Consider the following 27,901-nt stretch of genomic DNA (forward strand, 5'->3'; position numbering starts at 1 on the left):
GTGATAACTGGGGGTACCTGGAAAGGGCATTCAACCCCCGAGGAGATGTTTGGGTGAAATAAGCACACCTTCACCACCACTGTTCCAGTGTAGCTAGTGTGCTGACGTGGTTACTGTATGTGGCTGGTCGTGTCAAACGTACTGCTTTAAAACTGCACTGTGTATGTATGTCACCTGCTTGTCTCCATTACTTTAAACAGCTGAGAAGTAAATTGTGCATTTTAACCGACAGGCTTGGGTGGAGTTTGGCGGTGAGGAGGCTTGATGGTGGTAGAAGAAAATTCCGCAAGGTGCCTGAAGAAAAAAGCCTTCACCTGGGATGGCGTTGGGGCTAGCCTATTACTAAACGCCCTGCAGACTCAGTAACTTCCAGAGAAGTCTCCGCTGTGGCCCAGACCAAAGAAAAACAAGGGAGAAGAAACGCAAAAGAGCCAACAAAAGGAAGAGAGACAACAAATCGAGGCCGACCTGATGGAGTGGAAGAGTGAACCGGCCCTTGAGGTCGGAGGCCTAGGATGCCCAGCGAGGGGGGCGTGGGGGGCGGGGGACTCGTCCTGAAGGGAGTTACCTTCAGCACAGCCCAGCTCCACCTGTGCCTGGACTTGATTCCCCACCCCACCCCACTCCCCCCGCAGCACTTCCCCTAAGTGGCTCTATCCCTTCTGCACATGCTCTGTCTGCTCATAGCTAGCAATCTGGGAAATGTTGCCTAGCCTTCAGAGGACAAAACCAGAAAGCGGGTTTGGTCTTTCGTGGCTGAGTCCTTGGCCCTTGCTGCTCCCAGGCAGCCCTCTCCCGAGCGCCCGAATGACAGCCCCTGCACCCTCCACCCCACTTCGCACTCCTTGGCCTCCCATTCGCAGGGCTGGGATTTTCTGGCACAGCGGGACAAAGTCCGGGGGGCAGCCTGCGCTGCCGGAGACCAGCGGCAGGTGCGACCAGGTAAGCCCAGGTGTGCTCAGGGTCGCGCAGTCACGGCCTGCGGGGCGTGGGAGCAGAGCAGCTCGCAGGGGGAGGAGGACCAGCCTCGCTGCCGTCGTCTCTTGGTGGGCGAGTGTGTTTATTCCAAGCGGAGCCTGGAAAGTGGGAGCTTGGAGCGTCTTCAGGGGGTCCAAACCTCGCGTGCCAAGCACAGAGGGGCTTGCTTGTTCTTTCCTGCACTGGCAGTTGGCCCAGCCCTCGAGTGAGTCTCTGCTTTCCCTCCTTCCCCGCCCCTTCACCCTCCCCTCCTCCGCTCTGCCTGCTCCCCAGGTGGGAGACCGGTCCTGCTCCCCCAATGGGGGCGCTCGGGCTCCGGGGCGCCCAATGAGCGGCGCGAGCCAGCGTAGTAACAGCTCTGCTCCCTTTCCCAGGCTGCAGCCCCGGGGCTCTTAAAGGCACCCTGCCCCCTTTCTGCGCAGCCGTCTCTCCTCCCCACTCCCCACCCCACCTTTGTGTCACCTCTCCGGAAAGCTCTCGTCCTCTCGCTGTTTGGCTCCTCCACCCCTTTCTGTCTTGTGTCTTCTGACTTTCACCTTGAGCTCCTCTTCCTTTCTCTCATTCACAGGCTTTTCTCTGCTAGCCTTTCCCTCTTTCTTTTCCTTGTTCGTTCTTGAATCCCTTCCTCAGCTACCTCCCTAGCCAGGGGTAGCATGGGACAGCAGTGAAACCTAGCTTAACTGGGGAATTAGGATGAGATCCTAGAAATAAGTAAATTTAGGACACACTTCATTGGCATATTAAACAGAGCACAGGTAATGTACCTGGTCCTTTCCTGATGTCTCAGGCAGGCAGTGTTCCAGAGGAGATGTGGTTGAAGGAACTTCCAGGTTGTCTCCCCTTTCGGTCCTTCACTTTGCAGATTCAGAAACTTGATCTTTTTGGTTCACTGGCCGCAACAATTCATTGCAAAGTAGACTTACACTATACCACTCACAAGAGAATAAGGACAATGTATTAATTTACTGGCAGGGATAAGCCTTTTGTATCAGGAATGGGCTAGATGCTGGCCAATCCTGCAGCTTCTCCCTGGGTAGGTAGGGAGAATAGACTCAGCCTCACTTGCCCATAGGTGGGACGGCCTGATTCAGTTTCAGCCAATGGAACGTGGTCAGAAGTGAGGTATATGCCACCTTCAGACCTGGCCATAAATGTCCCAAGTGCTGGAAGGGAAGGGCTCTTGGAACTTTGAGTCACCATGTGGAAGAGAACCACCAGGAAAGATGCCTGACCCACATGGACCGTGATGTGGACAAGTACACTTTTACTGTATAAAGACACTGAGCTTTAAAGGTTGTTTATTTCATATGTTAGCATCTGTGTATCTTTCTAGGGAAAAATAACTTGTTTCCACTGTTCTGAACACTCTCTTCCCATTCAAGGTACTGATATGGAATCCTGAACGTAAGAAAACTTGTTCTCGAAGGCTTGCTGGGTTAGCCAGAAGTGGACCAAGCCCTGAGAGGTATTTATTTAAGTTGCGGTGCGTTTCTGCCTTAGCTCGGGAGATACTGGAAAGGAACTAATGGAAGTTAAGGTAGATGAAGGCATTAAAATGGTTATTCCCCAAGCGGAGGCTACTTCCTAGTCTCCTGTTCATCTTTTGATTTAGGAGTAGGGAGAGGAGTATGAGAAGCAAGAAAAACCATGATACCAACTCAGAAGTGCAGGGCGAGGATGGAAGTGTCCAGATTTAATGACAGCGTACGGTTTCATGCCAAGATAGAGAAGACTCTGGGCTGGCCAGGAGGAAATTGGCCCCTACTGTGGGTCACAGATCGTCATGAGTTAAGTTCCAGGTGCACATGTCCCACAGCCCAGTCCACATCTCCACTCAGATATCTTCCACTCAGAGGCATTCCAAATATAGCAGGTCCAAAGTTCTTCCCAAAGCCCACCCCTGTCTCAATCAGTGTCTGTTCTGTTTTCCCCATTTCTCAGGCCAGAAACCATAGTCTTAATTAGCTCCTCTCTTTCTCTCATGCTCCACATTTAACCCATTAGCAATTTTCTATGTTCTACCTTCCAGTTACACAGAGGGACACCTGGGTGGCTCCTTCGGTGAAGCATCCAACTCTTGATTTTGGCTCAGGTCATTCTCAAGGTTGTGAGATCGAGCCCCGTGTTGGGCTTTGTGCTGGGCATGGAGCCTGCTTAAGATCCTCTCTCTCCCTCTCCCTGTGCCACTCCCCACCCTTTCCCTCTCTAAAAAAATATATAAATAAAAATACATGGAGAAATGAGCTACGTCTTACCATCAGGCTGCTATCACCCTATATCCGGCTGCCCTCATGTCTTACTTACATACATTATTGCAGAGGCCTTCCAGCTGGTCTCCTTGCCTCCATCCTTGCTCCCCTCCTGTCTGCTCTTCCTACAATATTCATACTGTTTTTATTTAAAAATGGAAATCAGATCACATTGCTTGAACCCTCCAAATGGCTTGCCATCTTGCTGAAAATAAAATTGGAAGTTGTTAAGGTGGTCTACCAGGCCTGCATGATTTGGGCCCCCACCTCCTCTCTGACCTCCTCTCTTCCATGGCCTCTGGCAGAAACCGCCAGTGCCCCGCCCACATCCCCAGGGTGGCCCAGAAGTTACTGCAGGCGCTGCCCTCTGCTCCAGCCGCAGGCCTGCCTCTGCCTGAGGGCGTTCTGTGGCCTCAGGAGGAGGTTCCAAAAGCCATCTTGTCAGTGGGATGGGAATTGGATACATACTCAGCTTCCTGACTGCTCTCTGGAGCAGTTCTGAGGCGTCTTCCTTCTGGTCGCAGAGATCCCTAGCAGGGGTGAACCTCAGGAGCCCACATGGGTACCCCACTCCCTAATGTCCCACTTATTACAGTACTTTTCACTTCCCTATTCTTAGTGCTTTGTAAGATCACCTCCAGAATAAACCACTTGCATCCAGATTTTTGTTTCAGGGAGTTTGCAAACTAATGTGCCTCTGAGTCTATCCCAGCAACACCAGCGTCCTTTTTCTAGAACACATCAAACACCGTGCCACCGGAGCCTCTGCATCTTCTGTTCCCTCTGCCTGAAATACTGTTCCCTTCCTGTCCTTCAGGCCTCTGCTCACATAGCATCTTCATCTATCTATAAGGTAGGAACCCTGACCCCCATGAATCTCTCTCTGTCCCCTTTCTCCGCTTTATTTCTCTCCTTTATTTATCACCTAAGGCTGACAAACCCATTGTGTGTTGGTTTACTGACTGTCTCGCCCAGGTGAAAGATAAGCTTCATAAGAGGGTCTTAGTCTGTTTTCTGTTCTGTTCTTGGCAGGCTCAGGCGTGGTGTCTGGCATTCAATAGGTGGTTCAGTAAATAGTTGCTGAACAAATGGGCATCGAGATAGAGAATAGGAAGAAAGGAAAGAATGTTTGTGACCGTAGTCACGGACATGCTGTGTGGCTTTAATGACCTTTGTTGGTAAAAGCTCAAAGCCTACAAGATGGGAAATGTATGACTGTATGAGAAAGATCTTAGGGCATACTCAATTTCCGATTTTCTGTAAAAGATTTTGAGTCTTTCCCCCAGTGAAAGTGAAGAAGAGAGTTAATTTCACAAGGATCTCTGCTTTCTGACTTTCTTATAAGAAGTATTTTAGATCCTAATTATAGCACCGTTCACAAATTTTTTTTTTAATTTAGAAAGTTCAAAAAAAATTTTTTTTTCAAGAACTAGCAGACTTGAACAGATTGATGCTAATGAGTAAGCCTGACAGAAAATGTGCGAGGTAGTTTCCAAACCTGTTCTGTCGGGTTTGAGGAGTCGACCCGAGCTCTTTTCCTCCTCATCTCTGGTTCTCCTTGGCACACTGTTCCTGTGGGTGTGATCTGGGTCTCGCCGCCATGGTAGGTCAATCACCCCTCAGGCCCCCACTGAAGAATTCTTCCCTGGCTCCCCTCTGATCTCGGAAGCCCCTGTCGGGTGACTATCTTTATGGAGTGCTTCCAGGTCCCTTTGTGGCACTTTTCATGACCTGTAATCACATCGTATTTCTTTCTTGCCATTTCCTTAGTTATTGCCTTCCTAGAGTGCAAGCTCTCTGAGGGCAGGCCCATGCCTGCTTTGTCACAACCACACGCAGAGTGCCTGGCACACAGTAGATTCTCTATAAAGATTAGATGGACACAGGAGTGAAAGAGCATACGAAGGCAGGTTGGCACCCAGGAGCTGAGCAGCGGCGTGCTCAGGTGGGATCGCCAGCCCAGTGCAGGACCCAAGGCTCCCGATGCCCCCTCTGAGCCTTCCCCCTAGTCCTTCCCTCCCCCTGCTTCACCAAAGCTGTGAATCACCTTGCTGACAGGCAGGGTCATCTAAGAAAGTAGAAAGAGGAAAAGAAAAATGAGGCGCGGGAGGGTAGAGTGGAGAATCCAGGCTCTTTTAACAGCCACTATTCCTTATTTCTTGCTAAAGTATTGGCACCTTTAAAAGCCTTGGCTGTCCTCCCCAACCTCCCCACTCAATCACAAACCACAGAGCCTCGAGAAAATAAAGGGGGAAAAAATCAATGTGCTAAATCTTCACTGGGCTCAGAGCAACTCCCCCTGTGGCTTCCCTCTGCTGGCCGTCCAGCCGAGCTCTGGGCCTCCCTCTGAACGTGACGGCAGGTTGAGACGTGGGGGTGGGGGGACTTGCATGTTAAAAATGTTTAAAAATCGTTATCTGAGTTGTAGGTGTGTTGAGGTTGTGGGATATCGGTGAGGCTCGGTGGGCTGGAGTCGGAGCCGACGACCAAGAAAGAATTCTTGAGACGTCTTTGGTGCAAAATGGTGGTTTATGAAAGCACGGGGACAGGACCCGGAGGCAGAAAGACCTGCACTGGGGTCATGAGGAGTGGCCCATTATATACCCTCAAGTTGGGAGGGGGTTAGGGATAGCCTAAGTCTCTAAGGAATTTTGGAAGCAAGGTTTCCAGGACCTTGAGGGGGCTAGCTGTTGTTGGGAAAAGGTCATTTATTGCTGTCTAGTCAAACCTGAGTCATGAGACCCTGCAGATGTATATGGGTGGGCCATGTGCTTGGAGGATGACTGCCTGGGGGGGGGGGGGGGGGGCGGTTAGAGGTAAAGGAAGTTTCCAAAGGAATTTTTATGTTAAGATAGGCTTAAAGGATACCAGGTGGGGGCAGGTGTCAGGCTAAGATTGCCTTTTGCCCTTAGCAAAGTATTAACATCGAGGCCGTTGAGTCCCTAGAGGAGTGTCACTCTGCCCCTTTCCAGGACCTGTCAAGGCGCTGTAGGTAGGAAGGAAATGTAAAAATTTTTCTTCTGCCCTTGTTTCCCACATCAGGTGGTTGAGTTGAGAACAGAATCATATTTTGAAAGTGTTAAAAACGACTTAGTTTCATTTCTCCTTTAAGCCTCATTTCTTTCAGCCCCACCCCAAACCCCAAGTCTGAGGAGTTTACTGCCCCAGGGAGGGAGAAGGTGGGTACAACTAAGGGGTAACTAACCTTTGGGTATCAAATCTCTCTTCATCAAGAGCTGGGCCTGGAAAGCTGGGGCGTTGCAGAAAGAGAACAGGGATTTCTAAATTCCCAGACTCCTCTGACATTCGAGAGCCATGCCCAGTGGGGAGATGAGTGGGTTTTAGAAAAAGGAGGTCCATGTCAGAGAGAAGACCTATCCCAGTGCATGCTAGAAGGGAGGGTATGAAGGGCAAGAGGAGACCAAGCTAGGACCTGAGATCCTATAGATTCTTGTCGCCCCTTCCTAGGGTCGGGACCCTGGTGTGTGTGTGTGCGTGTGTGTGTGTGTGTGTGTGTGTGTGTGTGTGTGTAGGACAGGGGAGAGAAACAGAGAAACAGGTAGTTTTGGGGGAAGCTGAGAATATTGAAGTGAAGGGCCTGTGTCACCCTGGGCTTCTGGCCCATCTTAGAGGAGTTTGTGTTTTCCCAGCTGAAGTCCCACCTGTGCAGAATGACAAAGGAGCAGTTGCTAGTCATGGGGGAGGAGGCGGCTGGATGAAGGGGCCATTTCCGGGACAGCAGAGCATCCGGAGTTCTGCCCTGGCCAAGAGAGGACGTGGAGAGTGGTGGGGGGAGGGGCGGACAGAAGCTTGGGGCTGGGGCCCAAAGAGGCCAGTGGGCAAGGACTTTCTTTTGTTCGTTGTTGTATATCCAACACCGGGAGCACTGCCGGGTACATAGTAGGTGCTTGATCAGTATTTTTTGAGTGAAATGATTCAGTGAAGGTTCTAAATCCACCCCCCATCTCTGCTACCATAAGGCCTTGAATACTGTCTACCTTCCCACGCACTGCCCTTTAAGGGAAGGGGGTGTGGAGGACATCTGAACAACTGAGCTTTACATCACAAAGATGGTGGGTGATATATTGGGAAAGACCATTTACAGCAAAGTAATTTATGAAATACATACTGATTAAGTTTTCATTTCATTTCTCTTCATAGCTACCCATTGGGCTGAGGGGCTGATGACGTAGAGCAGGGGGTTGTAGGGATGCAGCTGAGGAGACATGGCAGCCAAGGGCAGATCTCAGTTACTTGACTGAGTGGGTCAGGCTTGGACAGGTGAGGGGAGGTGTGACTTCCCAGAACTCGCCTGTGTCCCTCACGTGGGAGCCATTCCTCAGGACAGCTGCTCTGAGGAAGGCTTCAGTAACCATCATGGAGGTTGAATAGGGAAACACTGGTTGCCATAATTGGAGGGAAAGAAGAGTTCATTTGAAGTCTCACAGGAAAAGACTCCATGCCCTGGCATGCATCTGGACTGTGTAGGAATCTTAGCCAACAGAAGCTTTGTCTCTGGAACCAACGTTCGTGACAGGATGTCTAGATGTGGCTATTGTGACACACTGTGACTGTTTTGTCGTCTTTGGTAACTCAGGTATTGTTGCTCTTTGACCAACAAATGTGGATTGCTCACTAAACGTGTCGCCAACAGCCCACGACAGGGAGCTGCCTTCAAGGAGCTGCCTTTCCAATCAGCACGGCCCTTGCTTTCACGAGGGTACGTGAACTGCACAGGCCGGCCTCTCGTACACATCTCTACCAACGGGGAGCGGTTCTGCATAGTTCCTGTACTGATGATCTGTTGCTGAGTAACCAATTATTCCGAACATTTAGGGATTGAAAAGAGCAAACATCTACTTTTTCACAATTCCTGCAGGTCAGGAATCCGGGAGTGGTTTAGCTGGTGCCTCAGGCACAACGTCCCCCCCCCAACCCTCGCCCCGCACCCCCACATGCTGCAGTCTTCCCTGGAAGGTCAGAGGGCTACTTGGTAACTCACTGGTGTGGCTGTTCCTAGGTTTTAGAGATCACATGCTTCTAAACTCCACCATATGGGCCTCTCCACTGGGCGGCCCCAGGACAGGTGAGAGCAATAGGTAAAAAAATATTTAATAAGGAATGGAACCACAAGCAGGTCATTTTCTTAAACCTTTTTATGGAAGCATACACAGATATGAAAAACATACAAATCTTGCCTGTGAAGCTCAATAAATTTTCGTAAAGTGAACACATTCATGTAACCACCCAGGTCCAGAATTAGAATATGACCTAGAAACATCCAGAAGTGTCCAGAGACATCCAGAAGACCCAGTCCTTCTCTCAGTCATTGCCTTTCCTCTTCTTCCCTAAATCTAGCCACATCCTTGACTTCTAGCGCCATGTCTGCCTATCGTTGTTGGGTTTTTTTTTTTTTCCAGCTTTATTGAGGTATCATTGGCAGGTTTGCCTATTTTAAAACTTTACGTAAATGGAATCCCACCATATGTTTTATTTTGTGCTGGCTCCTTGCTTAACATTATGTGAAGTCCATTTTCACTGTAGCATGAAGTTGTGACTTATTTATTTCATTGCGGTAAAGGATTCTGTTTTATAAACATACCACAATATAGAATATATAACAATCGATTCCACAGTTGATGTACATTTGGGTTATTTTTCCAGCTTTTGGCCAGTAAAGACAATACTTCTCTAGACATCCTTATACATGTCTTTGGATCCACACGTGCATGCAGTGCTGTTGGCCATTGTGATAGGCAGAATAATAGTCCCCCAAAGATGTCTACATCCTAATCCCCAGAAGCTATGAATATGTTACATTTCATGGCAAAGGGGAATTAAAGTAGCAAATGAAAGTAAATTTGCTAATCCGCTAAACTTGAGATAGGAAGATTAATCTAGAAGATCTGGCTGGGCCCAGTGTGATCGCAAGAGTTTAAATGTGGAAGAGGGGGCAGAAGAGAAGGTCAGAGCGATGCACTGTGAGAATTCACCCACTGTTGCTGGATTTGAGAGCATCGTCCAAGGACTGTGGGCAGCCTCTAGCAGCCGAAATGATCGAGCATTGTTCCCTAGAACAAATACAGCCTTGCAAACAGCTTGATTTTAGCCCCAAAGAGCCATTTTGAAATTTTGAACTGCAGAACCATAAGATGACAAAAATTTTTCAAAGTATTTAAAGGTTTTACTCTTTAAAAATAATACGACATAAGAATTCACAGTAATAGTTAGGGATAGCAACAAAGACCACTCCTTCCCCCAGGGAATGGAAAAAGACACTTAGTGAAGACTCTACATATCCGGAAATCTGCACCCGATCCTTCAGAGAGATGTCAGATGTGATCCACAGGAAAATGTCTTTCAGAATAGCATTTTCGGAAGTTCCCCTTTGAGACCCATTTTTGGTGGCCTTGGTCATAGCCACCGAACATTTACAGGTGTAATAGGTAATTTTTGATGTACTTATTCAATACTCAGGAGATTTTCTATGATAGAGAAATTTTCTTTGACATTCAAAAGATGATACATTTGTTAGTTTAAGCCACTGAGTTCATGGCAATTTGTCATGGCAGCAACAGAACATTAATACAATGATCTTCCTATCAGTGGAAACCTCGGGTATGCCTATGTTCATCGTTCTCTAATGTGGTTGTACCAGTTACACCCCCGCCAGGTAGGTGGGAATGTTTCTCTTTCTCCAAGTCTTCATCATGGACTGGTATCATCAGTCCTTTGAATTATAGCCATTCTGTCATGGCATCTCATTTTTATTTCAAGGTTCAATTTTATTTCAAGGTGATTCCTAAGGAGGTCAAGTAACTTTTCATGTGACCACTGGCCATTTGGTCTCCTCTTTTGTAAAGTGCGTGATCAACTCTCTAGCCACAGGATTCCTTTTTGCTGTTGTGGTAAAGGAGAAAGGGAATTCAGAACATAACCCCCTAGTTCTATTCATAAAACCATTCTGCATCCGTAAGTCACAAAATTGAGATTTTCTTTAATATTCGATGAGACTTTTTTCTTTTTGTATTCTTCTATAAAAATAAGCATTGGACTCTTGATTCCAGCTCAGGTCATGCTCTCAGGGTCCTGGGATCGAGCCCCGCATCAGGCTCCATGCTCTGCGGGGAGTCTCCTTATCCCTCTGCCTCTCCCCCTGCTCGTGCTTACTCTCTCTCTCTCTCTCTCAAATAAATAAAATCTTTAACAAAAAAAAAAAAAGAGAAGCAGCTTCTAGCCTACGTATCACAGTATGGTGGTTTTAGTGAGCTTGCAACACCATACACACACACACGGAGTTAAGAACATGTACGGATATCAGTGCAAAGTAATAGGCAGCAAGGACAAAAGTCCCTAGCAAATATTTTTAAAAACAGTAGTCATAAATACCAACAGACTATTAGGATGTTATTTATAGGTTAATAATCTCTGCATGAGGCTATTTCACTCACAGGCTCTGTGATGAGTGTATTAGGCCTGGGTATTGAATGTTAAGATCAAAATATGCTTTTCTTTAGCTGATATAACTTCCAAAATCAATCATTCATACAGTCGGTGACTCATACAATCCCTTGCAGCGTGCTCTGCTACTTGTTAGGAGATTTTTATTTAATTTAAGCATTTTCATTATTGTGGATTTTTATTGTGCACTGTTCAGTTCTGAGTCTTGGGCAATTGTTATAATAAGGTTACTAGTCGGAGGCTGCAGATAGAGAACAGCCATTCAATAATTAAAAGGCAACCAAGAGTACAATCTGTCAAATAGAAAAAAAAAAAAACCCAGATCTGAAAGAGCATGAAGATGAGCTGAAAGCCAAAACTATTAATGCAAAATATGATTATTTCCAGTGGTGAACCAATATGCATTGTGGCTCCCGTGGTACAGAGGGGATTTTGTACGATAATCAAACCAGCGGCGTTAGCAGGACGGTTCTGAGTTTCATCTTCTCCCAAGTCTTAGATGATCTCTCAGAATTCCCTTTTAAAACCCACCTTCAGGGTTTTATTAGACCAGGTTCTACTGCTTCCTCTTCCTGTTTATTCCTACCCTTACCTACTCCCACTGCCACCTTCCCCACGGTTTTCCATGCTCAGTCAGAGTAAGGTTTGTGAGGTTTGGGATCCAGTTGTTTTCTTTTTTGTGCCTCTTTCTAAGTATCTTTTGGAATTGCCTGCTCACCTCTGCCTCTGTCACCCTAGTTCAAGCCACAGTGTCCTCCTTTGCCTCCTGTGGACTCCTGGTCTCTCCCCATCCATCCTTGCCCCACCCCACCCCACCTTACAGCCTCTGCACAGCAGCTAGGGGAATCTTGTTGCCACACAAAGATGTTCCTGTCATTCCTGCACTTCAGTGAATTGCCCTAATTTCAAACTCCTCGACGTGGCCTGAAAGGCCCTACCTGGTCAGGCTCTGGCCCGCCTCACCAGCCTCTTCTAGAACCACTCCGCCTCTTCTCTGTGCATCACCTTTCAAATCCAAAAACACACTGTGCTCCTTACCACCTCGGGGCCTTTGCACATGCTGTTCCTTCTGAGTGTGGAAAGCTTTCTACCGGCCTCTAACCCCTTCTGCCTGGCCAATGGTCACCAGTCTTTCAGGCCTCAACCTAAATACACTTCTTTAGACGATCCCTCCAAGTTGTCCCAGACTAGCTTAGGTCATGTTACTGTTTGTTCTCACCAACCTTTGTTTGCCTTTCCTAGTAATTACCACACATTGTGAATTTTTAATTGCATAATTCATTTCTCCCTTCACTTTCCGGAGTGCCTACGTTATGCCTGTGTGAGATTGTTACGGCTGCCATAAAATATCGCAGACTGGGGGGCTTCCACAACAGAAATGATCTTCCCACAGTTCTGCAGGCTGGGAGTCAGAAATGAAGGCAGCTTTGGTTTCCTCTGAGGCCTTTCTCCTTGGTTTGTAGATGACCAGCTCCTCTCTCTGTCCCTACATGGTCTTTCCTCTTTTGTTTTTCTAATGTATTGCTCTGGTGTCCAGATGATTCCTTAGCTGAAAGCAGATGCCTCTCTTGGGAATTTTCACTCCCCTCCTCCACCACGTCAAGGAATTCTGGAGGTTTGCCGGGTCTCCAGCGAAGTCAGTATGGTCTCCATACCCAAGAGAGCAAATGAGGGTCTCAGCTGTCTTTTACTGCTGTTAATTCTCACTACCACAAGGTGTCGCTGTTGAAAACTGGCTCTGTGCAGTCTGACGGTGGATGCTGATTTGCTCTGAGACCATGATGCCTCCCAGAAGGCTCGCCTCCCATCCCAAGCTTCTGTGGCTCTTTATGGAGAGGAATCCCATATCCTCAGCGTTATATTCTATAAAAATGTCCCCTCCTGCTTCGGGTTCATCTCTCTCTGTTTTCATTCTTGTTCTAAAGCATTATCCTAACACTGGGGAGGAAGAAAAGATTTCAAAAGACACTGGAGGAAAGCATTGGTAGGAAAAAAGTTAAAGATGCTGTTTTACACATGAAATCCTTGTATTACATCGTGTCAAAGAGCCATAGACCAAAATCTTGAACTGTAATTTAGTGTAGATCTCTATCGAATTGAACTCCACAACCTTGGGAGAAAGAATAATAATCACTGGAGAGTGCAGAGGAGATATCAATTCCTTGCTTGCAAGTACTCAGGATATAGAGAAAAACACTCTGGATCTGGAACAAGGAGACCTGGGTTCAAGTCCCTGGCCTTCTGTTTAATTAGCTGCATGAACTTGAGAAGGCACTTGATTCCCTTGCCCTTCCTGCCCACATCTATAAACTTGGGACAATACCAGTCCTTTACATCTTACAGGGCTCTTGTGAGAATCAAGTGGATTGATCTGAAAACTAAAGCACCATGTAAATATGAGGTCTTTCCAAACAGACTTAAAACAGACTGGTTTTTTGGGAGCAGTTTTAGGCTGACAGCAAAATTGCACAGGAAGTACAAGGAGTTCCCATTATACGCTGACTCCCTCAGCAGTTCCTCCAGTGCTAACGTCTTGAATCAATTAGTTACAATTGATATGTCAATACTGATGTATTACTAGTAACTAAAGTCTATCGTTTACATTAGGGTTTATTCTTTGGTTGTACGTTATATGGGTTTTGACAAATGTGTTATGACATGTATCCTCTGTTAGAGTATCAGACAGAATAGTTCCCCTGCCCTAAAAATCCCCTCTGTTCTACCGGGGCATCTCTTCCTCCCTCTCCTCCAACCCCTGGCGACCACTGATCTTTTTACTGTCTCCATAGCTTTGTCTTTTCCAGATTCATAGGGTTGGAATCGTATAGTATGTAGCCTTTCCAGATTGGCTTGTTTCCCTTAGTAATATGCATATAAAGTTTTTTCATGTTTTTTCGTTGATAGCTTGATAGCTCCTATCTTTTTATTGCTGAATACTGTTCTATTATAATTGAATTCCTGATAGACTTTTTAAAAAGACTTATTTTTTAGAGCAGTTTTATTAGGTTTGCAACAAAATTGAGAGGAATGTACAGAGATTTCCAATATACTCCCTACTCCCTGCCCCTACACATGCAGCGCCTGCCCCGTTATCAACGCCGCTCACCAGAATGGTACATTTGTTACAATTGATAAACCTATACTGATACATTATAATCACCCAATGTCCGTAGTTTACGCTAGGGTTCACTTTTGGTGTATATCCTTTGGGTTTGGACAAATGCATAATGACGTATTTCTATCATTCATCTATCATACAGAGTATGTTCGCTTCCCTAGACTTAAAAAAAAAAACACAAAGACTACATTGTAATAGAGTTAAACCAAAATGAATATCAATAGCTCTATTAAAGAGAAAAGAAGGTGCTAAGGTTAGCTTGATATGGGCGTAGGCGGGCAAAGAAGCTACATTGCCGTCATGCAGATAGTGTGTGCTGGAGGAGGGGGGTGTTATGGGCCAGTTGTAAATATAAAAGCCACAGTATTTCCACCTCTGCTCCCTCCTGGAAACACAGCTCAGCTGCCAGCAATTTGTTCCCCTCAGTGCAGGACCTGAGCAGTCACCCCAATGCCCAATACCTGGGTTTGGTGCTGATGGCAGACTAAGAAAAAAAAAATGCTAATGTCCTGGATCTCTCAAACCACATCACTCCTGGCTGTATGCCTGATATGTAGGAGCATCCAATAAATGCTTGAATGAATGAGTGGCTGAAGAAACAGGATAGGCCCCAGATCCGGGAACTGAGGGAAGGTTCTGGGAGGAGGCAGAAAGATCTCGTCATCAATGATTTTGTGATAAACCCCTGGAGATATTAAGCCCAGGACCCCCCTTTACCAACTGCTGAGCACTGCAGAGGGACTGTTTGCATTAGATTCAAGCCAATACGTCCCCAAGATCCCTGACAATAAAGGAAATAGCCTGGTGCCAGGCAATAGACTCAGGAAGTTAACGCTGGTGCGGGCGTATCCCTAGTCTCCTTCTACAGCCGGATCTTCAGCGCCACCCAGTGGTGATCCCTGCAGGCTCACTGCACCGCCAAAGCACCCAACAGGGCTTGGTGCCCTGCTTTAAAGCTGGTAGGATTAAAGCCTTCCTCTTAAGGTTCAAGATAAGAGACTATGTGGAAATGAGGAATAAACCAAGAGCTTTAGAATTAATGTCAGAGAATTTTAAGTCACAGAACTTAATCTCAGCAATTACATGCACAATTAGTAGCAGGATTTTGTATTCGTGCTTATCATTTTGCAGTTTTGGAGACTGAGCAATTTTTGGACAATGAGACCAAGATCAAATGTTAAAGGTGTGCAAAGGAAATGCTGAACTGAGAAGTGGAAAAGAGAATCAGATCCATCCCCCAACTCCAGACAGGAGATGTGCCATTGCCATTTCACAATTAAAGCAGAAAGGCTTCGTTAAATGCCCAAGGTCAAATGTCCAATAAATGAGACAAGAACCCTGATTGGGTGGAGTGTCCTTTTTCTTTTGCTGTGCTGCTTCAAAGTACCCTCTTTCTTTTGATGTTTTCCTGTTTTTCTACAATTGCTCTGGTATTCTCCTACAAACAGGTCAGTCTTTATTCTATTTTATACTCACAGACTGTTCTCCTAAAGGCTTGGGTTACTCTGTCCCTCATGCAGGAGGTAGAATTCCTGACATTTCTTACAATGTGGATGGCATTATTACATCTCTCATATACATTAAATGCCTTATGCAGAATGTAAATCCATATCCCTTTTATGGGTTGTAAGATTTTAGGTTCATCACTATGTGTAACATTTAAAATCTAATTAATGCAATTCACAATGGATTTTTAAATCTGCATTTTCTTTAAGAGCATGTGGTTTGGAATCGAAAGAACATACATGTATGTGGCATTCGATACTGAGTAGGTGATGGCACATTCCATAACCCATTTTATCTTCATGACTAGCCCTATAGGTAAGTTAGAGAATTATCTTTATAGTGACGAAGAAACAGAGATGCAGACATTTTAAATAAGCACCCACAATGACATAACAATTAGAGGAGCTGGACATTGAACCTGAGTTTCCTCTCTTGAAGTCTAGTAGTATTTCTACCACACCTCTTGACTACCAGCATTGAAACAAGAAAGGAAGTTCTATTCCCAGCTTAAGTAACACATATAACACTATCTCCTGTATCACCCGTGGGAAATTTATATGCTCATTTGTATGTCAGAGGTTGTATTGAATTTTAATATAAAGACACATGGTTAGCCGAGTGGTTTCCAAGCTCATGGCATCGTTTTTTTGTTCTTGTTGTTTGGTACGTGTGTGTCACTATTTACTTCCTTCTGAAATAGTGTTCTATAAACACACCATGAGCAGTGCTGGCTGGAGAGTCTGACTGGGGAGATGTGGACTTGAGAGGTCGTTGTCAACCGAACAAGGATTCACTCTTTCAAGGTAGGTTCTGGGTTTATTTGCCAAAAACAGCTTAAAGCATGATTTTATTTTAAAATTCATGTTTGTGACCTTCTTTGGTCAAGAAAGAATTAATGTAGGGGGCGCCTGGGTGGCTCAGTCATTAAGCGTCTGTCTTTGGCTCAGGGCATGATCCCTGCGTTCTGGGATCAAGCCCCACATCAGGCTCCCTGCTCCGCTGGGAGCCTGCCTCTTCCTCTCCCACTCCCCCTGCTTGTGTTCCCTCTCTCGCTGGCTGTCTCTCTCTCTGTCAAATGAGTAGATAAAATATTAAAAAAAAAAAAAAGAATTAATGTAGGAAAGCAGGTGGCATGGTGGTCTCCATGGTTCTCCATGAAAATGCAAAATGTGTCTATGCTATGGTATCATTTCAGTTCCTTTCTGTGGCGTCTGTGACATCTCCCGCCTTTTCTTGTACCTCTAGTGGCCTCTCTTAGCCTGCCCACCTCCACGCACACCAGGCTTCAAAGTGACCTCTGACCCCCATACTCATTTCCTCAACGTTTTGTCAGTTTAATATTAGGGGGGAAAATATCTGATCAAATTCACATTGATTATATTATCAGCCCTTAGTGCTTCAGAAGTATTTTCAATTGGAATAAATAAACCTCCAACTGGAAAATTTCAGTTACCTTTGGGGAGATCTGGGGAAAAGAGTATCAAAGATTATCTGTCTCTCTAACCCCAAACTTGCCTATTCTATTTTCCCATTTCATTCAGCGCTTGTCAGTGGATTCAGTGCTGCCCAGACTGGGACTCTCATCCCCATCCTAAATCTAGGACAGGAGGCACAGATAAATAGATGCAGATAAAGCATTTGAAAAAAATGTAACAAATATTGATGACAAAAATTCTCATAAAACTAGGAAATGCAGGGAATGCCTTTAAACTGATAAAGGGCATCCATGATCAACTTGTAAGTATGATCACTCTTTTTTTTCTTTTACTTTTTTTTTGTTTTTTGGTAAGGTCTACCCACAATGTGGGGCTTAAACTTAATGGCCCCAAGATCAAAAGTCACATGCTCTACTGACTGAGCCAGCCAGGCAACACTATGATCATTCTTTTTTTTTTTTTTTAAAGATTTTATTTATTCATTCGACAGAGATAGAGACAGCCAGCGAGAGAGGGAACACAGGCAGGGGGAGTGGGAGAGGAAGAAGCAGGCTCCCAGTGGAAGAGCCTTATGTGGGGCTCGATCCCAGAATGCCAGGATCACGCCCTGAGCTGAAGGCAGACAGCCAACGACTGAGCCACCCAGGCACCCCAACACTATGATCATTCTTAATGGTGAAATTCTGAATGCTTTTCTCCTTAGATCAAGAATTAGACAAGAATGCCCTTGTCTTACCAATCCTATTTCATATTGCCTTCTTAAGTAGTAAAATAAGGAAATAAAAAGAAATAAAATACATTCAGATAAAAAGGAAGTAACACTGCCATTAGTCAAAGCTGACATGATCGTATACATAGAAAATCCTTAAGACTCTACAAAAAAATACCATAATTAATAAAGGAGTTTAGTAAAGTTGCAGGATCTAAACTGTACATTCTAAAAACACACCATTGGATATTGAAATTTAAGTAGTACCATTTACAGTAATACTAAAAACATGAAAAACATCAGGATATATTGAACAAAATATGTGTATGACATATACATTTAAAACTTAAGAAACATTCTGAGATAAATTAAAGACACCTAAATAAATGGAGAGAGATACCATGTTCATGGATTGAAATATTCAATATTATGAAAAGATTGTCTCCTCCCCATCAAAATCATAGTAGCCTTTTTTTTTGTAGAAATTGACCAGCTGACTTTAAACTCCATATAGAAATTCAAAGAACCTAGAATAGCCAAAGTTATTTTGAAAAAGAACAAAATTGTACTTTCTATAAAGCCTTTCTATAAAGCCTTATTAATCAAGATAGTATTGGCATAAGGATAGACACATAGACCAACAGAACAGAGTAAAGAGTCCATAAATAGATCTATGTATCTGTGGTCAAATGATCTGCAAATGTATTTCAGTGGGAGGAAATACAGTATCTTGAAAAATACTGCTGGAACAACTGAATAATCATATGGAAAAAAGAAACCTCAACCCTTATAATATACCACTCACAAAAATTAACCTAAAATAGATCTTAGACCTAAATATAAAAGTGGAAACTATAGAACTTCTAAAAGGAAACACAGGAGAAAAACTTAATGATCTCAGGTTAAAGATCTTAATAAATTTCTTAAATAGGCCACGTAAAAATGAACCATAAAAGAAAAAAATAAATAAATTGTACTTCACCAAAATCTAAAGCTTTTGCTTTTCAACAGACACTGCTATGAAAATGGAAAGGCAAAGCATAGACTGGGAGAAAATATTTGTAAAACATACCTGAAAAGGGAGTTGTATCTAAAATATGTAAAGAACTCTTAAAATTCAATAAGGCTAATCACCAAAGTTTTCGAAATGAGCAAAATATTTAAATAGGTGCTTCACTGAAGAAGATATATCATAGACAATTAGATCCATTAGGATGTCTGCAATTTAAGAACTGACATACAAAGTGTTGGTGAGGATGTGGAGCCCCCAGACCTCTCATACACTGCTGGTGGGAATGTGAAATGGTACAACCACTTTGGAAAATTGTTTGGTAATTTCTTAAAAAGTTAAACGTATACTTATCATACAACTCAGCTATTCCATTTCTATGCATTTACCCTCAAGAAATGAAAACATAAACAACAGTCTACACAAAGACTTGCATACAAATGTTAAATGCAACTTTATTTATAATAGCCTGAACTTGAAAATGACCTAAACACCTGTCAACGGGCGAGTGGATAAACAAATTGCAATAGATCCTGAGAGTAGGCTACCACCAGCAGGAAGGGGAACAAAGTGCTCATGCACCCAAAAATGTGGATGAATCTTAAAGACACTATGTTGACAGAAAGAGACCAGGGACAAGAGGTGACCACTGGGTAATTCCATTTATATGAAACTCTAAAAGAGAGAGATGTAATTTACATGGGCAGAAAGCAGAGTCATGACCGCTTGCTGCCGGGGCGGATTGGGGGCATGAGAAAGTTGGCTAGGAAGGGTGAGAAGACATGGGGGTGGTGATGGAAATGTTCTATATCTCCATCATGGCCATTACAGGAATATATACATTCATCAAAAGTCACCAATCTGTACACTGAAAATGAGTGCCTCTTGTCATATGTAAATTATATGTAGCAGGGAATTGCAAGATCAGAAGAGGTAGGTTTTGGTATATTTCTACGTTGAAGTAGATGGGTTTTGAGTAGGTTTATATGCTGAGAAGGAAGGACAGTGGAAAGTGAGGGAGAAAATACTGCAGAGAGATGATTACTGATGAAGCAGGTTTCTCAAAGAGGTGGGTGCATGAGCCTTGAGTGGGAGGAGGGAACATTCCCTCCCAGAGCTTATGGTGGAGGAAGGTGGTGTGTGGTATTGTTTGAGTAAATATGAGTGTAATTTAGTTTGTGGCAGGGCAGAGAATGGAGGAAGTTCATGGTTCATTCAATCCTTAATATTTATTTTATACCAGGTACTCTATATATACATATGTATGAGGATGTGAGTACTCTGCAGGAAAAAAAAGAATGTCACTGCCCTTACAGAATTTAGAACACTGTGGTGGGAAGAGGGGTCAAGCATTAAATAACCACACATCTAAATATATAATTGCAGATTATTATGAATTCCATAAAAGACACGGGAGCTATGGGTGAGTGTAGCAGGAGGAACCTAATTTAGAGGGATGACACAGGGGAGGTCTGTTGGGTGAAATAACCATGAGGCTTGGGGGTGGAGAATGAGGGGGAGCAAGGTGATGAGGGGCTGCAGCGGAGACCTTGAAGTTGGAAAGATTTTGGTACATTTTGATACAGAAACATAATTATGGGCGAATTTTTTCATCTTATAAGTATATGAAACCATAGAAAATGAATATGTATGTGAATTTCTAATCATTAGATGGCTCTTAATGACTAAGATTCATCCACATAAAATTCAAGGTTTTTGTTTTTCACATCAAAGATATCATAAACCAAGTACAAAGTCAAATAAACCAGGAAAATGTTTGCAACAAACAAATCAAAGAATTACTGTCCTAAGTCTATAAAGAACATGTATCAAACTGATGAGAAAAGCATTAAAATTTTGGTAGAATCCAGTTACTGTAATACCTTTCTAAATGTGATATTTTGATCATTTAGTTAAAGTAGATGAAGTTAGAGAATTAAAAAAAAATAAGCATAGAAGGCATGTTGGGAAAATATAAAAATGTAAATAAAAGACATAGCAAATATTTTATGGAAGAGAAAATAAAAATGGCCCGATGGCTTAAAAAGCATTTTTTACTCATAATCAATGAAATGTAAATTGAAAAAAAAAAAAGAAATGCCATTTTCCCAACAATTAAATAAGTAGGAACTGGAGGGGGGGAACATTGATGATGGTGAAGGTGCTATCCCAAACAGATAATGGGAATATAAATTGGTTATGTTTTTATTTTATTTTAAAGATTTTATCTATTTATTTGAGAGAGAGAGTGTGAGTGAGGGGCGGGGAGAGGAAGAGGGAGAGATAGAATCAAGCAGACTCCCCACTGAACGTGGAGCCTGATGCAGGGCTCGATCTCACAACCCTGAGATCATGACCTGAGCCGCAATCAGGAGTCAGACACTTAACCGACTGAGCCACCCAGGCACCCCGGTTATAAATTTTTAATAGAACAGTTTGGAAATATGCATCTGGAAGCTCCAATATATTTCCTCTGGCTCCAAGTGGCAAAATTAACCCTAGGGATGCAATCATAAACAACTTCAAAGATCTTCATTTGTTTTTGAGTTAAAACCTTACAGCCCTATCTTTTAACAATGAAAGGATGTTAAACAGTGATATATCCAAATGTTGCAATATCATACGTTAATTAAAAAGGATTTAAAAAATATTGTGATCTATGGTCACCTAGAACTGTGCTATGCCACCACCGAGGATAAGAGACTTTCCTTGCTACTCTACCCCAGAGACATCATATCGGCTAGCACACTCCGTGAAGGCTATCACAGTGAAGGAGGGGTCCTGGGCCCTGTGCCCTCCACCACAAGAAGGCACCGATTTTTGAGGCAACAAATACGAGATTTGTGTGTGCTGCAGTGGCCCACTTCACCGGTGAATGAAAGCTATCGGGTTTGAGTGGGGTCAGAGCATGAGAAACCTGCTTTGCTGCCCTGGTACCAAGGACTGCGTCCTTCAGCCCTTACGACCTAGCAGATCTAGTGGCCCCAGGGCCTGGGGGCAGATTAGGATGTTGACTGGAGCTCAGAGCAAGACCCCACGAAGGATTCACAGATTTGCTTTTATTTTCCCCTGCCTGTCATGCCTTTCCAGAGCCACTGTCTAGGGACATATCAGAGGCCTTAAAAATGGTCCTGGTGTTGGGGCACCTGGGTGGCTCAGTCGTTAAGCGTCTGCCTTTGGCTCAGGTCATGATCCCAGTGTTGTGGGATCGAGCCCCACATCAGGCTCCCTGCTCAGCGGGAAGCCTGCTTCTCCCTCTCCCACTCCCCCTGCTGATGTTCCTTCTCTCGCTGCCTCTCTCTGTCAAATAAATAAATAAAATCTTTAAAAAAAGGGGGGGGGCCTGGTGTCTTGCACAACATTGCTTCTAACCAAGGAATCCAAGTTAGGTAATGGGTCATCGCCCATGAGAATGACCGGTTTTATCATGTACCCAACACCCAGAAGCAGCTGGCCTTACAGAATCGTGGAACAGTCTACTGAAATTTACTCGTGCCTCCAGCTGGTTAAGTAAGCACTTTCAATAAGGAGTGCTGCCTGCAAGATTGAGAATATTCTTTGAACCAGCACAGCGCATGATGCTATTCTTCCTTCAGCCAGAATTGAGAGCAGCACAGCTCGCAAATACCCAGTGACCTCCTTCTAAAATGTTTACTTTGTGTCCCCATTGTATAAAAAACTTAATATCCAAAATAGAAATGCTGGTACCAAGAGGATAATATTTTCACTGGATTTGAAGTTTAGACTACCAACTGGGTGTATATCTCATGAGGTCACTGGGTAAACAGGCAAGAGTCAGGGTCGTGCTTTCAGTCAGTGTATCCAACACATCTTACCCATCAGTTCATGTCTCATGACCCCGCCTGTCTCTTGTTTCAGCTGCTACTGTGGCAACCAGCTTTGCACGTGCTCTGACTTTGGAGAGGCAGAGCCAGACTGCACCCATCTTGAGTGTGGGCCTCAGGCTCTTGAGGGACAGAGGCATCCTTCATTTTCTTGTTGATATTGAGATCCGGCTCAGCACCCCATGGCTACACATCCCCACCCCCTGCGGGAAGTTGACAGCCTGACTGTGGAAGGTAAGAGAGGGTGGATAGATCCTTCCCCTACTTCTCCTTCACAGGATGGTCCTGAGACTTAGTTGATGTGCATTTTTGGAGGACAGCCCCATTGGATGAAGCAATCGGTCACACTTAAAAAGTGGCCAGCTTTTGCTGCGTCACTTCTCTGTTCCTCTTCATCTTCCTCCTCCTTGGGAGTCATGTCTTAAAAAGTAACAACACATTAGCTCTCAGCCTCAGCCTCTGCTTTTGTAGAACCCAGGTTAAGATAACAATGTGCAAGGGGCATGGGCGAGCATGTGCACACATGGGCAAACACACACTGCCTCATGCAAATACTATTGAAGGTGTAAAGGAAGGTCTACGGAGAAAAGCTTACAGCAGCAGCAGAAGAAGAAGAAGGTAAGAAAAGGAGAAGGAAAAGATTGTGTGTGATATGATCCCACAAACTCATTATTCCGTATCGAGATGTGCTTAGATTAGGCACAGCTGGGCATACCATGGGATGTCCTCCAGCAGTGAAATCCTGTCCCTCCTACTTTCCATATTTCTAGGGAAATGGGGAGAGGGACAGGAACATCTGGTCTACTATGTGACAAAGGGAGCGTCTTTACTAGGGAAATAACTAGGATCTGGAGCTCAGCTAGCAGAGTCTATACCCGATGCCAGATCTTGCATTCCTCGTTGAACTGGCTGAGTCCCAGTGACTCTTCTTGTAGCCAAGCCTGCATAAAGTGGAGATGGAAAAGAGTCATCAGGGGCCTTAAGCAAAAGTCTCCTGGTGAGGGACTTTTGCCCAATGTTGAAGGGCAAGCAAAGTTGTTGCTATACAATGAGAGCAGGGAGTTATATGCACGAAACCCAGGGGATTCCCAAGCACTTCTTTATATTGCCATGTGTAAGGGCAAATGTTAATGAGGGACTACTGCATCTCTATCTAGGCAGGACCTTAAACTCAGTCCCCAAGGAATGAAGATTTGATTTCCCTCCCCAATTTTAACCAACAGAAGCCTGGCCTAAGATGAGGAAGTGGGGAATGGTTAGCAGAGGGGCAGGTTATAATCACTGCTACAGGTTAGAGACTAGTGACAGAATAAGGATGTAACCTCCACCCATGTTTATACATTTTCATTTAATTTCCTTTGCCTCCCTCTTCCTTTGTGTGCTTTTAGGATTTTGCCTTTAGTGTTCTACAGTTTCGGTCTGCTGTATCTGCCAGTATTTTTGACTACTGTTTCTTCCTATTCTCTATTCTCTCCTTCTGGAGATACTACTAGATGGCTATGGGATCTTCTCATGCTCTCTTGCATGCCTGTCAACTCTCTTTTATATTTTGCCTCTCTGATGAATGACATAAAAGAAGAATTAAATAAATGGAGAGATGTTCCATGTTCATGGATAGAAAGACTGAATATGGTCAAGATGTTGGTCCCTCCCAATTTTATCCATAGATTCATTACAATCCCAATCAAAATCCCAGCAAGTTAGTTTATGGATATTGACAAACTAATTCTAAAGTTTAAATAGGGAGGCAAAGACCCCCAAATAGCCAACACAATATTGAGGGAAAAGAACAGAGTTGGAGGACAGATGCTACCCAACTTCAAGACTTACTATAAAGCTACAGTAATCAAGACACCATGGTATTGGGGAAAAAATAGATCAATGGAACAAAATAGCCCAGAAATAGAGCCACATAAATATAACCAGCTGATCTTTGAAAAGGAGCAAAGGCAGTACAGTGAAGAGCAGGTGTCTCTTCAACAAATGGGGCTGGAACAACTGGACACCCACGTGAAAAAAAAAAAAGAATCTCGACACAGACCTTATACTCTTCACAGAGGCTACTTCAAAATGCATCATAGACCTAAACATAAGATACAAAACTGTAAAACTCCTAGAAAGTAACACAGAATAACTAGATGACCACAGGTGTGGTGATGCCTTTTCAGATACAACACTAAATACGATCCGTGAAAGGAAAAAGTTGATAAGCTGGTCTTTATTAAAATGAAAAAATTGTTTTGTGCAAGAGGCAGCATCAAGAGAATTAGAAGGCAAGCCATAAACTGGGAGAAGGCATTTGCAAAAGACACATCTGGTAACAGACGACTATTCAAAATAATCAATGAGCTCTTAAAACTCAACAATAAGAAAACAACCTGATTTTTAAAATAGGCCAAAAATCTTTACAGACACCTCACCAAAAATACGTACAGATGGCAAACAAGCATATGAAAGATGCTTCACGTCACATGTCATCAGGGAAACGCAAATGAAAATAACAATGAGATGCCACCACACATCTGTTAAAATGGCCCAGCTCTGGACCACTGGCCACCACCAAATGTGGAGCAACCGGGCACTCAGACGTTGCTGGTAGGAATGCGAATGAGCATGTCCACTTTGGAAGACAGTTTGGTGGTTTCTTACAAAACTAAACACATTCTTACCATATGAGCCAGCAGTCGTGCTTCTCGATATTTAGTCAAAGAAGGTGAAGACTTATGTCCACATAGAAATCTGTTGATAGCAGATTTATTCATAAATGCCCAAACTTGGAAGCAAACAAGATGTCCTTTGTTAGGTGAACAGATAAATTGTGGTACATCCAGACAATGGAGTATTATTTGGTGCTAAAGAGAAATGAGCTATCAAGCCATGAAAAGACATGGAGGAACTTTGAGTATTACGAGGTGAGAGAGGTCAATCTGAAAAGACTACATAATGTACGACTCCAATGAGATGACATTTTGGAAAAGGTAAAACTATGAATACAAAAGAATCAGTGGTTGCCAGGGTGGGAGTGGGGAGAGATAAAAGGACAGAACACAGGGGATTTTTAGGGCAGTGGAATTACTCTGTACACTATTATAATGATGGAAATATGTCATTATACTTTCTTTAAACTCATAAGATGTACAGCGCCAAGAGTGAACTGTAGGGTAAACTGTGACTTCGGGCGATTATGATGTGCCAACATAGTTTTGTCAATTATAACCAATGCATCACTCTGGTGAGAAGCGTTGATATTGTAGGAAGCTGGGCAAGTGTAGGGGCAGAGGCATAGATGGAAAATCTCTCTACCTTCCTCCCAACTGAAGCTTAAAACTGCTCTAAAAAATAAAGTCTTCAAAAATGGACTCAAAATTCATTAGAGATAGAATTACCCTCCTTCTTGTTCTGGAATACTTAGAATTGAGTTACTCTGGAAGACTGGGCTTTGCAAAACAAAATGGGAGGCCTTGTTTGATGCAATCAGTGGGGACCCCACCTTTGTCACTTTTCACTCCTTTATTAAATTAAACAGGCAGTTAGAAAGTGCCAGCCAGGACCAGATGTCGCCAGGAGTCGGTGGCAAAGGATGACAAGGGGACACGTTAACAGGAGAAGTCGCGCTCAGAAAAAGTCAGGGCCCACATAGATCACGGGCGAGAATGGGCATTTACAGAGGGTCTTATAAAGTCCTGTGTTACGTTGCAGAAGATATTCTCTCTCCTAGGAACCTGCTGGTTTTTTAAAAGGCCTCATTTACATGTCTCCAATCTGGTTGTAGTAGACACAGTGGATAGTAAAGGTCACAACAAGGAAGAGATTTTAAGCATAAATACCACAAGAACAGCATTTTGTACTTTTTCTTAGGGGAAACGAAGTGGTCTGAAGAGGGGTCTGTATGCATAAAATAAGTAAACAAACCAAAAATGAATGTTACAAGAACTCCTACGTAATTTCCCGATGGAAGTTCTGGCCGGGGAGTGCCTATTCCCGCAGGCAGATTTCACCTGAGATGCTAAATATAAGGCTATTTGTAGGGATGAGCGTTATATCAGTTTTTCTGAACTGTTAACTCTTTCCTTGTTGGTGAATCAATCGACAAGAAGCACGGCACAGGTCCAGGGGAAAGGCTAGAGAATGATTTTAGGAACAATAAAAGGTTAGGCATACCGTCGATAGCAGTTGTATCTGGCATTTACTTTCACCTGTATTCCTCATAAAAACTTCACATCTTTTAAAAAATACTGTTCTTACTATGTCTTCTACCCACCGACAGCCTGTGGCTTTGCAGTTGATCAGTTCAGTGCTCGTGGCTTCGAGGAACAGAAAACCCTAACTCTTGGGGCGCCTGGGTGGCACAGCGGTTAAGCATCTGCCTTCGGCTCAGGGCGTGATCCCGGCGTTATGGGATCGAGCCCCACATCAGGCTCTTCCGCTATGAGCCTGCTTCTTCCTCTCCCACTCCCCCTGCTTGTGTTCCCTCTCTCACTGGCTGTCTCTATCTCTGTCGAATAAATAAATAAAATCTTTAAAAAAAAAAAAAAGAAAAGAAAACCCTAACTCTTCACTGGCTTATGCATAAGGGGATGTATTATTGCCATGATAGTCTGTCCAGAGTTTGAGCAAGCTCCAGGCACAGTACAACCATGTGGCTCAATGATGTCATCAAGGATCCAGGTTCTTTCTGTCTTTTCCCTCCCATCCTCTGTGAGCTGGCATTGGCCCAAACTGGTTACCTTCATGGCTGACCAGGGTTGTGGCAGTGATGCAGCCAGGCTGGGTCTGAGCACCCAGACGAGGGTCCTGCAGGACCAGCCAAGACAGCCCTGGCTACATGCCCTGATCAAACGCAAGCTGGAGAAAGTGAAAACTGAATTTATTGAATAGTGTGAATGACTGGTAAAGAAGAGCACACTGGGAGACTCAGAAAGCAAAGGAGAACGAGTCTCGTCATCACTTGGGATTAGGAGTTTACATTGCAAAGGGGTCGAGGGTACGTCTTCCTTTAGGAATCCAGGGTGGGGTCTGATCAAAGGCAGGTGACAGGTGAGTAATAGGTGTTATCAATTACCAGAGGTAGGGGTATTGATGCCAGTGTGAGCTGAGGTTTGTCTGAAGCTAATGTCCTGGAACGTGGTCAGGATCTGGCTCTTCTTAGGTGTTATCAGGTGTTTGCGGGCCTAGGGCAGAACTAGAGAATGGTTAACTTTCTTGTTTCCTCCTTGAAGTGGGAACATAGCTTTTTTGGCTTATTTAGAGACAAATATAGAGTATGAGTAAATGGGGCTTAGCAGAAAAACAGCAGAGATGGAGACTTTCTCACTCTCTCTCTCTCTCTCTCTTTTTTTTAGATTTTTATTTATTTATTTGAGAGAGAGAGAGAACATAAGTACGGGGATTGGGAGAGGGAGAAGCAGGCTCCCACGCTGAGCAGGGAGCCCGATGTGAGACTTTATCCCAGGGCGCTGGGATCATGACCTGAGCTGAAGGCAGACACTTAACCGACTGAGCCACCCAGGTGCCCTTCTTCTTTTTTTTCTTTTGTAGAGAAGGAGAGAGAGCGCGAGCTGGGGGAGCGGCAGAGGGAGAGGGAGCGAGA

At 44.2% G+C, this 27,901-nt stretch overlaps 1 long non-coding RNA gene across 2 annotated transcripts; it reads left to right on the top strand.

Moving 5' to 3' along the window:
- Positions 1 to 239: 239 nt before the first annotated feature.
- On the top strand, positions 240 to 27,901 carry LOC109490010. Of its 2 annotated transcripts, none has more exons than XR_004618971.1 (5): positions 240 to 942; positions 2,361 to 2,443; positions 16,013 to 16,115; positions 22,346 to 22,545; positions 27,850 to 27,901. It is a non-coding gene; the product is annotated as an uncharacterized LOC109490010 (long non-coding RNA). The 2 variants fall into 2 exon arrangements; XR_002143198.2 differs by lacking the exon at positions 27,850 to 27,901 and adding an exon at positions 26,579 to 27,693.

The sequence above is a fragment of the Ailuropoda melanoleuca genome, chromosome 1 (genome assembly GCF_002007445.2).
Source record: "Ailuropoda melanoleuca isolate Jingjing chromosome 1, ASM200744v2, whole genome shotgun sequence".
In the NCBI taxonomy this organism is placed as follows: domain Eukaryota; kingdom Metazoa; phylum Chordata; class Mammalia; order Carnivora; family Ursidae; genus Ailuropoda; species Ailuropoda melanoleuca.